At 43.3% G+C, this 12,574-nt stretch overlaps 1 pseudogene; it reads right to left on the bottom strand.

Moving 5' to 3' along the window:
- Positions 1–3,031: 3,031 nt before the first annotated feature.
- LOC101045206 (cyclin-dependent kinases regulatory subunit 1 pseudogene) lies at positions 3,032–3,317 on the bottom strand (annotated as a pseudogene).
- Positions 3,318–12,574: the final 9,257 nt, after the last annotated feature.

The raw sequence follows: 12,574 nt of genomic DNA on the forward strand, positions 1-12,574 counted from the left end.
CACTTATATCTTTATGTTATCTTATGACATAAATACCATACTTTTATTATCTTCATGTTCTTTTGTTTTTGTTTTTCTGCTTTCCCCAGGCCATGTTAGGCCTAGGAAATTCTTTTTTTTTTTGAGACAGAGTCTTGCTCTCTCACCCAGGCTGGAATGCAGTGGTGTGATCTCGGCTCACTGCAACCTCCACCTCCCGGGTTCAAGCGAATCTTCTGCCTCAGCCTCCTGAGCAGCTGGGATTATACGTACCTGCCACTGTGCCTGGCTAATTTTTGTATTTTTAGTAGAAATGGGATTTCACCATCTTGGCTAGGCTGGTCTTGAACTCCTGATCTTGTGATCCACCCACCTCAGCCTCACAAAGTGCTGGGATTACAGGTAGGAGCCACTGCGCCTGGCCTTATCTTCATGTTCTTAATCACTACTATGCTTTTATTTTTATTTTTATTTTGAGGCAGAGTCTTGCTCTGACACCTAAGCTGGAGTGCAGTGGTGTGATTTCAGCTCACTGAAACTTCTGCTTCCTGGGCTCAAGCGATTCTCCTGCTTCAGACTCCTGAGTAGCTGGAATTTCAGGTGTCTGCCACCATGCTTGGCTAATTTTTGTATTTTTAGTAGAGATGGGGTTTCACCATGTTGGCTGGTCTTGAACTCCTGACCTCAAGAGATAGGCCTGCCTCGGCCTCCCAAAGTGCTGAGATTGTAGGATGAGTCACTGCACCTATACTCTTTGCTTTGTGATTTATGCATAGATTTTTAAAGAAGCTGGGTCCTTAAAAATTCAAATAGTATAATTATCTTCCTTGTATATTCCTAAAAGCCTTCATTCAATAATATGTGGTTTCAGAAACTATTGTGCATACAGAATAATAAGAGATATTGCTAAAACTAGATTTCTATGTGTTGCTTTCAGATATTCTGATTCAGGAAATTTGGACCAAAGCCTAGGAATCTGCATTTTAAAACAAGGCTCTAAAATAATTGTGATGTAGGTGACAGTTGAAGTATGCTTAGGGAAACACTGCCTTTGATTATGAATGATACCAGGGTAGGGCTGTAACCAAAATAAATCTTCTTGTGTCCATCTCATTTAATTGGCTCCACGTAGCAAGGCATGTAACGTTGGGGTTTGTATCACCCTTGGCTAAGAACTAAAGGCTGCTCGTTCACTCTTTTATTTATTTAATTTCTGCATCGAGGAGAGGTAGCCCTGGCGTCTGTCTGTTAAAAGCCCTTAGACAAGAGACTTATATTTTAAACTCCCCCCACCCCCACCAACCTGAAACATCTCTGTGGAAAGGTTTGGTAAGGCTGTACAATTTGACACGTTAGCCCTGGTGATTCTGCAGTTCTTCAAAGGAGAGGGCTGAGAAGCAGCTGTTATTTTTTTATACCGTTTGAAATGCACAATGCAGGGGCAGGGTGAACGGAAGAGTGTCAAGGGACTAAGCTGGAGTTAGTAAACAAGCTTTGAAGCAAAATAGGAAAGCATATTAGCAGGGGAGAACTGAAGGGCTGTACGTGGCTCCTGTAATACCACAGCATCCTCTGAAGACAGCACCAGTCGCTGCTGGGTCTCCTCTATTTTGGGGGAAGTCACAACGGCAAAACGGTACTGGCAAACTGTCCCTCGGCTAACATCTGAAGGTTTGTCTCAAAATGTTCTGAAAAGCAGTTCAGATCAGAGAAGCAAGAGAATGAAGGGCAAGTCTTGAAGGATAAAAAGAAATTAGGGCAAAAAACACAGCAAGCACCTCAAATAGCCCAGAGGAGGTTGCAGGGACTTAGCAGAAAGCTCCATTTAATCCCTGGCCTAGCTCACATAGCCTAGAGGACACTTTCAACGTACTTTTTTTTTTTTTTCTTTTTTTTTGGTAACAATCCTAGCTTTTGAGGTTGTGATGAGCCCTTCCAGCTCCTAGAATCAGTGATGGTTCTTTGAAGAATTTTTTTTCCCCCTTAACTCCTGGGGACAGATTAACTAAACCCCCAATTGGGAAATCAGGGAACTCCAAAGCTGCTCCATGTGTTTAAAAAAACTGTATTTTATTCAATATGGTGAGGGCAAAAACCCTTCCTTTTCTAGGTTACTTTCTCCTCCTACTGCTTCTTTCACCTCATCTGGATGGCCTCAGAGAATATTTTAAGGTTGACAGGAAAATTTTACGGAATGATTAAAAGTAAAGCAAGCCCTAGAAATGGTTGCATAATTTTCCTTTCCATTATAAGATGATTTTTTTTCAATTGAATAACTAAAAAACCTGAAATTTTATGGTTGGACTGAACCTTGGAGGTCATCTAGTTTGATTTGTTGAGCTCATAGAAGAGATGACCACGGCACGGAATGTTGAACTGACGTTTCCAAGGTCACAGGGCTCATCTTAGACTCCATGTTTGTCTGACTTCTAGTTCAATGTTACCGCTCAACTCCTTTCATAATCACTTTTTTTGAGACAGGATCTCATTTTGTTGGCCAGGCTGGAGTGCCATAGTGCAATTATAGCTCACTGCAGCCTGAAACTCCTGGGCTCAAGGGATCCTCTTGCCTCAGTCTGTAGCTGGGACTACAGGCACATGCTGCCATGCCTGGCTAAGTTTTTTTTTTAGATTATAAAAACTTCTTCTTTAATCAAGGTTTATAACATGAACAGATTTCTTGAATAAAATGGAAAGCTTCCAGTACGCCGAAACATAAATCCACAAGTCACCATGCATACAACACCTGGCAGAAAAAAAACAAAAACAAGTTTACACGATCCCTGTAACAGCCATGGTCTTAATCTCAGATGCTTCCTCCATCTGCCAAGTGTGTTCTGGATACACAGCACACTGTGGCTTCTGGGGTCACACTCAGCTGAGGCTGTGCGTCCACAGAGCACTCACCAGGCTGGGCTATGGTGGTGGTGGCTCTACTCAGGAAGCAAAGCAGTTACCAGCACATTCACACAGTGTATTGAACGTCTTTTAAATATCAAAGTGAGAAACAAGAAGGCAACACAATAATGTCATCGGAAAGATGTGAGGAATTAAGGACAGCTGTGTAAAGCTTGAGGCTGAAAAGTGGCTTGCCAGCTTCATTTCTTCGGCTTCTTGGGTAGTGGGCACTGGAACAGTAAGATGTGAGGTTCTGGTTCATGGATCATATAATGGACCCAACCCTGATTCTGTTGAACGCCAAGATTCCTCCATTCAGATTCAGACATCAAATGGGTTTTAGGGACCAGCTTGGCTATGTCCTTGGGCAGCATGACATGCCGATACTCAAACTCCTCATCGTTGTATTTGTCCGAATAGTAAATTTGTTTGTAAGACATGATCGCTCTGTCTGCTAGCCTTCAGCCCTGCTCCGCCAACCTCCAAGCAACCTTTTTTTTTTTTTTTGGAGACAGAGTCATGCTCTGTAGCCAACCTGGAGTGCAGTGGCATGATCGCGGCTCACTGCAACCTCTGCCTCCCAGGTTCAAGTGATTCTCCTGCCTCAGCCTCTCGAGTAGCTGAGACTACAGGCGTGCACCACCACGCCCAGCTAATTTTTGTATTTTTAGTAGAGACAGGATTTCACCATGTTGGCCAGGATGGTCTCCATCTCTTGACCTCATGATCTGCCTGTGTCAGCCTCCCAGAGTGCTGGGATTACAGGCATGAACCACTGTGCCTGGCCGCCTGGCTAATTTTTAAATAAATAAATAAACAAATAAACAAATAAATAAATAAAATCTTGTGGAAACAGTCTCGCTATGTTGCCAAGGCTAGTCTTGAACTCCTGGTCTCAAGTGATCCTCCCACCTTGGCCACCCAAAGGCTTTGATTACAGGCTTCAATTCAGCCACTGCACCTGGGTATAACCATTTTTGTCAAGCAGTTTTTGCCTATTTAGTACTCAAGTACTATAGCGACAGTTTTGTGTGTGTGTGTGGGATGGTTTGGCATATGGTGCATATTCCTCTGAGCTTTGAAAATAACTGATTTCCAAAAAAAAGACTGACCTCGATCTTATTATGAAAGTAAACATTCAAAAACCCCAGCACACCCTAGAGCAAACTCTCAATGCTCCAGGTACTGATTATCCAGTTTCCTTTATTCTCTTTTCTGTGGACCATGTACTTGGATGTTTACACTACTCAGTGGCTCTATAAAAAGTCTGATATTACATGTGTTGTCGGACTGTGTGGTGGTTTCCTGATCTCTAGACTGTAGCTGCGGTGCTGTCTTCTCAGATGTAGTATTCCAGTGGTCATCAGAGGCTGTAGCTCCTTTGGTGAATTAGTTCGGTTGTATTATGAGAGTCATTCCTAGAGGTTCCACGTATAGCCTGCTCCTGTAGCTATTAAGATGATTTTGTAAGCACATAATTTTCTGTATTAAATTCCCTTTCTTCTTAAAATATTGAGTGGGTTCTGTTTCCTTCTAAACCCTGAAAGATTCAGGCATTCAGAAGCTAATTATAACACAACTCAGTATTATTTAAAAAAGTATGAACGGGGAAAAGCAGGAGCATAGAATAGGGAACCTGGAAAAATTACCCCAGAGGTAATATTTCAGTTGGAATTGAAGGTGGAATAGGAGTATGCTAAGCAGAAAGGCACTGGGAAGAGAGGGGACAAGTGCATTTCAGGAAATAAGATGTGCTGAGCTGTGGTTATTTAAGAGCACAATGTATTAGAGAGATGGTGAGCTTGCCAGGGCTAAACTATGAACAAGATGAGGGGAGATGAGGCTGTAGTAATCATAAAATACAGTGGGCTTAAGAGTGCTGCTTTTAGGAGGAGCAGAGATGACTTCAATTCTGGTTTCCCCATATAGTAACTAAGCAACTCTGGTCAAATCTTGTAAGTATGAGGGCCTTCAGCTTCCTTATTTATCAAGTAAGGACTTGTATCTTTACCTGTAAGCACAGCATCCACTTTATTATGTGGCGTTAAATGTGACATGCATATGAAGTACAGTACATTGTATAGTACTTGGTGCACGCTGAGTGTTCATAAAGCCTTTGCTATTACTTTTTTTTTTTTTTTTTTGTGCCAGGGCCTTACTCTGTTACCCAGGCTGGAGTACAGTGGTGTGAACACAGCCCACTGTAGCTTTGAACTCCTGGGGTCAAGCGATTCTCCCACCTCAGCCTTCCAAGTAGCCAGGACTGCAGGTACTTGCCACTATGCTTGGCTAATTTTTATTTTATTTTTAGTAGAGACAAGATCTCTTTATGTTGCCCAGGTTGGCCTTGATTTCCTGGGCTCAAGTGATCCTCCTGCCTCAGCCTCTGAAAGTGTTGGGATTACCAATATGAGTTACCATGCCCGGCCTGCTATTTACTATTACTGTGTAAATTAAGAACAATTAAATATCATGAGAGTTGTGCTACTGCAGGTGGAAGATAAACGGAATGAGGAAAACCTAGTGGCTAAAAGACTAGGTGCTGCAATAGTTCGGGCAAAGGTGATGATCTGAAAGAGAGTAGTGGCAATGGAGAGCCAAAGAGTCATCTCTGGTATTTAAATGCCAGGATTTGGTGGCTAATTGAATGTGAGGGAATTCTGAAAAGACTAGGTGAACAGTAACATCATTAATCTGGATTTGTTGTGTACAAGCAAGGGCAAGCCTCGGTGACAGCTGAAGCTCTAAGTGCCTTCAAGCCCAAGGCCCCTTTGAGGAAAATGGCTCCAAGTGATTTTTTTTTTTTTTTTTTGAGACCAATATCCTCATTCTGTCACCCTGGCTGGAGTGCAGTTGTGTGATCTCAGCTCACCGCAACTTCTCCCTCCTGGGTTCAAGTGATTTTCCTGTCTCAGCCTCTCAAGTAGCTGGGATGATGGGCAGACACTATCATGCCTGGCTAATTTTTGTTCTTTTTAGTAGAGATGGGGTTTCACCATGTTGGTCAGGCTAGTCTTGAATTCCTGACCTCAAGTGATCTGCCTGCCTCAGCCTCCCAAAGTGCTGGGACTATAGGCATGAACCACCATGCCCAGAACCCCAAGTAATTCTTTCATGCATAACATTGATGTGATTCCTAACACAAGTATCACAAGAAACAACCTGCTACTCCTTGAATGCTTCAGGGAACAGGACTAAACTAGACCACTGGTAATGCAAATAGGGGATCGAGTGGTGATGATGGTAAAAGAGTGGCCACATTGCAATGGATTAAGGAGTAAGTGGGAATTTAAGTATACACAACTCTTTCAAAAAACTTGGCACTGAAGTAGTAATTGCTTCAGTAGGAGTGTGAAGGTTTTATGTATTTGTGTGGTCAGCATGCACACTCTCCTAGTGTGCAGAAGTTGGAAAGCTAAAGACTAAATCTCCCACATTCTCTTCTAGCTAGCCATCTTAAATCACATCTGAATTAAGTTCTGCTAATCAGATGCACTAGTGTATCACTTGGATTCTGAAGTCAGCAGGGCTTAAAACAGGTGCAGGGCATCCATTTAGGGATGCTGACAGTGGTAGAAGTGGTATACCTCTTGGGACAGCAGCTGCAATGGCAGCTTCCTATTGTAGAAGCTTCCTGAATGTAGTAGAAGCTTCCTAAATATAGTAGAAGTCATAGCAGCAACCTTAGCCATCCTTTTTTTTTTTGAGACAGAGTTTCGCTCTGTTGCCCAGGCTGGAGTGCAGTGGCATGATCTCCGCTCACTGCAACCTCCACATCCTGAGTTCAAGTGATTCTCATGCCTCAGCCTCCTGAGTAGCTGGGATTACAGGTGCCCACCATCATGCCAAGATAACTTTTTTGTGTAATTTTAGTAGAGAAGGGGTTTTGCTGTGTTGGCCAGGCTGGTCTTGAACTCCTGACCTCAGGTAATACACTGGCTCAGCCTCCCAAAGTGCTGGGATTGCAGGCGTGAGCCACTGCACCTGGCTTGATTAGCCGTCTTTTTTTATGAGACAGGGTCTACCTCTCTCACCCAGGCTGGAGTGCAGTAGTGTGATCTCAGCTTACTGAAAACTGTCTCCTGAGCTCAAGCAATCCTTCCACCTCAGCCTCTTGAGTAGCTGGGACTGCAGGCACGTGCCACCATTCCCCAGCTAATTTTTGTATTTTTTACAAGACAGGGTTTCACCATGTTCCCTAGGCTTGTCTCCAACCCCTGGGCTCAAGCAATCTACTTACCTTGGCCTACCAAGGTGCTGGCATTAAAGGTGTGAGCCACCACAACTGGTCTCCCTTAGCAGTCGTTAGGAATCATTTCTGGAAGTCCAGTCTAGAGTTTGTTTCTTCAGCCTTCCCCAGAATTCTGTGATCCATCCATTTAATGCCCTAGTAGTAAGTCCCTTACTGCTTAATCTGGCTGGAATGGCTTCTGTTCTCTGAAACCAATCCCTGATTGATATGGAGAATAGGGTATATATTTTAAAAATAAACATAAATATTTTCATAGCTGAAAGAGTTAAGAGCAGAGTTAATTAGAGAAGAGAGCTGGGTATGGTGGCTCATGCCTGTAATCCCAACACTCTGGGAGGCTGAGATGGGAGGATCACTTGAGGTCAGGAGTTTGACACCAGCCTGAGCGACATAGTGAGATCCCATCTCTACCAAGAACAAACAAAACAAAATAAAACACCAGTCAGGGAGGCCAAGTAAGGTGGGAAGATTGCTTGAGTCCACGAGTTTGAGGTTGCAGTGAAGTATGATTGCACCCCTTCACTCCAGCCTGGGTGACAGAGTGTGGCCCTATCTCAAAGAACTATGTAACTATGCTTGATAACCTAGAGAAATTGACTTATGGAAGATATTGGAGGATAGGAGAAGCTGAGTGCAGTAGACTGCCTTCAAGACAGCTCCCATTGATTCTTGCCTCCTGATATTCATATTCCTGTGAAGTCCCTCCCACAATGAAAGGGCTTACCAGTGTAACCAAAAGCATATTGTGGAAATGATGCGGTATGACTTCTGAAGCTAGATCATAAAAGAATTTATAGCTTCCACCTTGCTTTTAAATTGCCCACCACGGAGTGGGTCAGTTGACATGCTGTAAGGGTACTCACAGGCTTTGTAGAGTCCCACATGGGGAGGAACTGAGGCCTTGAATTGCCAGGCATGTAAGTGAACCACCTAAGAAGCAAATCATCTCACCTTGGCCAAATCTTCATAAACGGCAGCCCTGGCTGACTCTGTTTTCTTAGAGTCTCGCTCTGTTACCCAGGCTGGAGTGCAGTGGTGCGATCTCCGCTCACTGCAAACTCCATCTCCTGATTTCAAGCAATTCTTCTGCCTTAGCTTCCCAAGTGGTTGGGATTACAGGTGTATGCCACTGCCCCGGCCAGTTTTTGTATTTTTAGATGGGGTTTCACTGTGTTGGTCAGGCTAGTCTCAAACTCCTGACCTCAAGTGATCTGCCCACCTTGGCCTCCCAAAGTGCTGGGATGTGTGATTACAGGTGTGAGACACTGTGTCCAGCCCTGGCTGACTCTTGACTGTATCTATGTGAAAGACCCCAAGCCAGGATTACTCAGCTAAGTAACTCCCAAACTCCTTACCCACAGATATTCTAAAAGTAATAAATGTTTATTGTTGTTTTAATACACTATGTTTTGGGAAAATTTGTTACGTAGCAAGAGATTACAGTGTGATGTAGTACAGGTACACAGATAAAGTTAGCCTTATAGAGGAAGTATATATATATATTTTTGAGATGGAGTCTCACTCTGTTGCCCAGGCTTGAGTGCAGTGGCACGATCTCGGCTCACCACAACCTCTGCCAACTGTGTTTAAGTGATTCTCCTGCCTCAGCCTGAGTAGCTGGGATTAGATGTGTGCACCACGACGTCTGGCTATTTTGTATTTTTGGCAGACAAGGTTTCACCATGTTGGCCAGGCTGGTCTTGAACTCCTGACCTCAGGTGATCAGCCTGCCTTGGCCTCCCAAAGTGCTGGGATTACAGGCATGAGCCACTGCGCCTGGCCGGAAGTATACTTCTGAGATAAAGGAAAAAGAGATGCTATGAGTTAAAGAGTAAGTTAAGTTTAATGACCAGTACTTTCTCAAGGAAGGCAAGACCAGGTGTGGTGGCTCATGCCTGTAATCCCAGCTACTGTGGAGGCTGAGGCAGAAGAACTGCTTGAAACCGGGAGGTGGAGGTTGCAGTGAGCCAAGATGGCGCTACGGCACTTCAGCCTGGGCAGCAGAGCAAGACTCCATCCATCTACACACACACACACACACACACACACACACACACACACACACCCCACATGATTTTCTGTAACTATGCTTGATAACCTAGAAGGAATAGAGTAAAAGATGGTGTGCTTCACCCACCTTGGGAATTGGTAAAGCAGAGACAGAACAATGGGTGGTGGTGGGGAGGGTCAAAGGGATTCAGGATGCTGGTCTGAGGCAATAGAACCAAAACAGACAAACTTGAAACAACGTACTTTATTTCAGTGACAAGTATTTTAATAAAAATTAAGAGGCATGGTTGGGTTCATAAGCAGTTTTCTTTTTTTGAGACACAGTCTCACTCTGTCGCCCAGGCTAGAGTGCAGTGGCGTGATCTTGGCTCACTGCAACCTCTGCCTCCTGGGGTCAACTGCTTCTCCTGCCTCAGCCTCCTGAGTAGCTGGGATTACAGGTACCTGCCAAGTTTTCGTATTTTTAGTAGAGATGGGGTTTCACCATCTTGGCCAAGCTGGTCTCGAACTCCTGACCTAGTGATCTACTCGCCTCGGCCTCCCAAAGTGCTGTAATTACAGGCGTGAGCCACCGTACCTGGCCTATAAGCAGTGGCTTTAAAACCTGATTTCCTCCTTACATATATAAAACAACTAACTTGTCAACTTGTGTTCTACAGGTTTCCTCAAAGTCTCTTACACTATTTTAGTTTCATATAAAACAGTCTTTAAGGTGGGCACAGTGGTTCATGTGTGTAAACCCAGCACTTTGGGAGGCTGAGGTGGGGGATCACCTGAGGTCACAAGCTCGAGACCAGCCTCACCAACATGGAGAAACCCCATCTCCACTAAAAATACAAAATTAGCTGGGTGTGGTGGCACATACCTGTGAGGTACTCAGGAAGCTGAGGCAGGAGAATCACTTGAACCCTGGGAGGTGGAGGTTGTGGTGAGCTAAGGTTGTGCCATTGCACTCCAGCCTGGGCGAAAGAGTGAAATTCCGTCTCAAAAACAAACAGTCTTTAAGTAAGGTAAACACAAATGCAAATCTGTTAACCTTCACAGCTGTTCTTTGGGTTACTGTTTAGTCTAGAATGCTGTTCTTTTTAGCTAATAAGCAATCTTATATTTCATTTTTGTCTGACCTGTTAACAAGTTTATGAGTTAAATTAGTTGGATCAGGCAGTGAATTGCCGTGTAAAAGCCAAATGCCTTGTTCATACACAGATTTGCATTTATCAGACCTTAGTGGGGCTGGAATGGAAGGTCAGCTGAGGGGTAGTATGAAGTAACAGGTTAGTGAGTTTTCAGTGGTTTCTGAAGAGGCTAACACTGTAAAGGAGGATGTAAATATGTTCTGAACCTTAACAGTATCAGGAAGACAATGGTCAAAAGAATGAGCAGTTGTTATAGTATTGCTTCATGAAATTTAGGTGGTTTTTCCATTTTTCCTTATTCTACCCATTGAAGTGGCACATGAAAATGCGTTTTCTTAGATGTCTCTTCTTCCTAAGGCCAGTCCAGTTTCAATCATTTAAAAGACAGTATATGAACTGCTTTAATTTTTTACAACCTGCCTCTTTTAAAATGGTAAAAAATAAGTATAATGTTATCTCTTCATGTCTTTGCCTATGCCAGTGCTGTATATACTGTATACACATTTCGTCTGAGAGACAAACACAGGCAGCCACTGTTTTGCCTCGCCAATGAAAGGACATGATTTGAAGTTAAGTCCAGATACTCTCCTTGTTTAGCTCAGGTACCACTACCAGAAGAGCTAAGCATCACTTACCACCGACATTTGTTTTTTCCTGGTGAGAGCATTTGCAAATCACAATGGCACTTGTGGAACCTCTATGGAGAAAGGCAATCTTCCAAAAAGCAAATCCTCTCCATAGGGTAGAGTATGGAAACCCTGGAGGAGACTGAAATGCAGGACTCAAATCTTAGATCTCTGGGCTAACCTTTTGAAACACCTCTGCATTGTTAACACTTGACTTTACCTGAAACTGAGAAAGAATATTCAATTGTTTACCTTCCATTGTTCACATTCCAAAGGAAGGATATCCTCTGAAAAAGGTCCCAAAGATAAGCAAGCTTCCTCTCTCAACTTCTCATAGAAGTAGTAAAGAACCATTTCTTTTCTTTTTTTGAGATGGAGTCTCACTTTGTCGCCCAGGCTGGAGTGCAGTGGCACTATCTCAGCTCACTGCAATCTCCACCTTTGGGTTCAAGTAATTCTCCTGCCTCAACCTCCCAAGTAGCTAGGATTACAGGCACCTGCCCACCACACTTGGCTATTTTTTTTCTGTATTTTTAGTAGAGACGGGGCTTTGCCATGTTGGCCAGGCTGATACTGAACTCCTGATCTCAAGTGATCCACCCGCACTGGCCTCCCAAAGTGCTGGGATTACAGGTGTTAAGCCACTGTGCCTGGCCTAAGAACCATTTTCTTTTTACTAGTTTTTGTGAATCTCCAAAAATTTCCAGGCAACTAAATCTAGAATAGTGAATCCTAGGCCTTAAAAACTTGTGACCAGACAATTTGGTGGCTTTAATCATTAGTTTACTAAACAAACAGAACTATTTTGTGAGCTAACAAAATTAACACAGGCAGGCACTCTCCTGTAATGAGTGCTAGTCACACTCCAAAAGGTCAGATGTTTTGTGATGAAGTCCCAGTAGTCATGAACAAAGGGATGTCTTCCTAAAATAACAAAATGAGGTTTTTCATGAATGATAGATGTTAGATTACCTTGATCCTTTAAATATTTAAGAAGCACAAAGTAACTATTTTCTTTTTTTCCCCCTTTTTTGAGACAAGAGTTTTGCTCTGTTGTCCAGGCTGGAGTGTAGTGGTGCAATTTTGGCTCAACCTCCAGCTCCTGGGTTCAAGCGATTTTCATGCCTCAAGCCTTCTGAGTAGCCACAGACACCCACCCTATTCCTGGCTAATTTTTTTTTGCCATTTTTAGTGGAGATGGGGTTTCATTATGTTGCCAGGCTGGTCTTAAAACTCCTGGCCTCAAGTGATCCGCCTGCTTCGGCCTCCCAAAGTGCTGGGGTTACAGGTATGAGCCACTAAGCCTCATGAATAAATTAATTTTTTTTTCAATTTTTTAAAATTGCATTTTAGGTTTTGGGGTACATGTGAAGAATATGCAAGATTGTTGCATAAGTACACACATGGCAGTGTGATGTGCTGCCTTCCTCCCCATCACCTGTATCTGGCATTTCTCCCCATGCTATCTCTCCCCAACTCCCCACCCCCTATAAACTAATTTCTATTTAATTCCTTTGTTGAGTTGTATTCAAGTAGCTAATTCTTTGGAATGAAACTCACACTATTTGTTTTTCCTAAACTAGAGTTCTAGGTTCTAAGTGTAGTATAGACAGTTTTGTTTTGTCATCACTGAAATAAAATCAAAAAGTGTTTTGCATTTTTCAGTAATATGA

Source organism: Saimiri boliviensis, chromosome 7 (genome assembly GCF_048565385.1).
Source record: "Saimiri boliviensis isolate mSaiBol1 chromosome 7, mSaiBol1.pri, whole genome shotgun sequence".
Lineage (NCBI taxonomy): Eukaryota > Metazoa > Chordata > Mammalia > Primates > Cebidae > Saimiri > Saimiri boliviensis.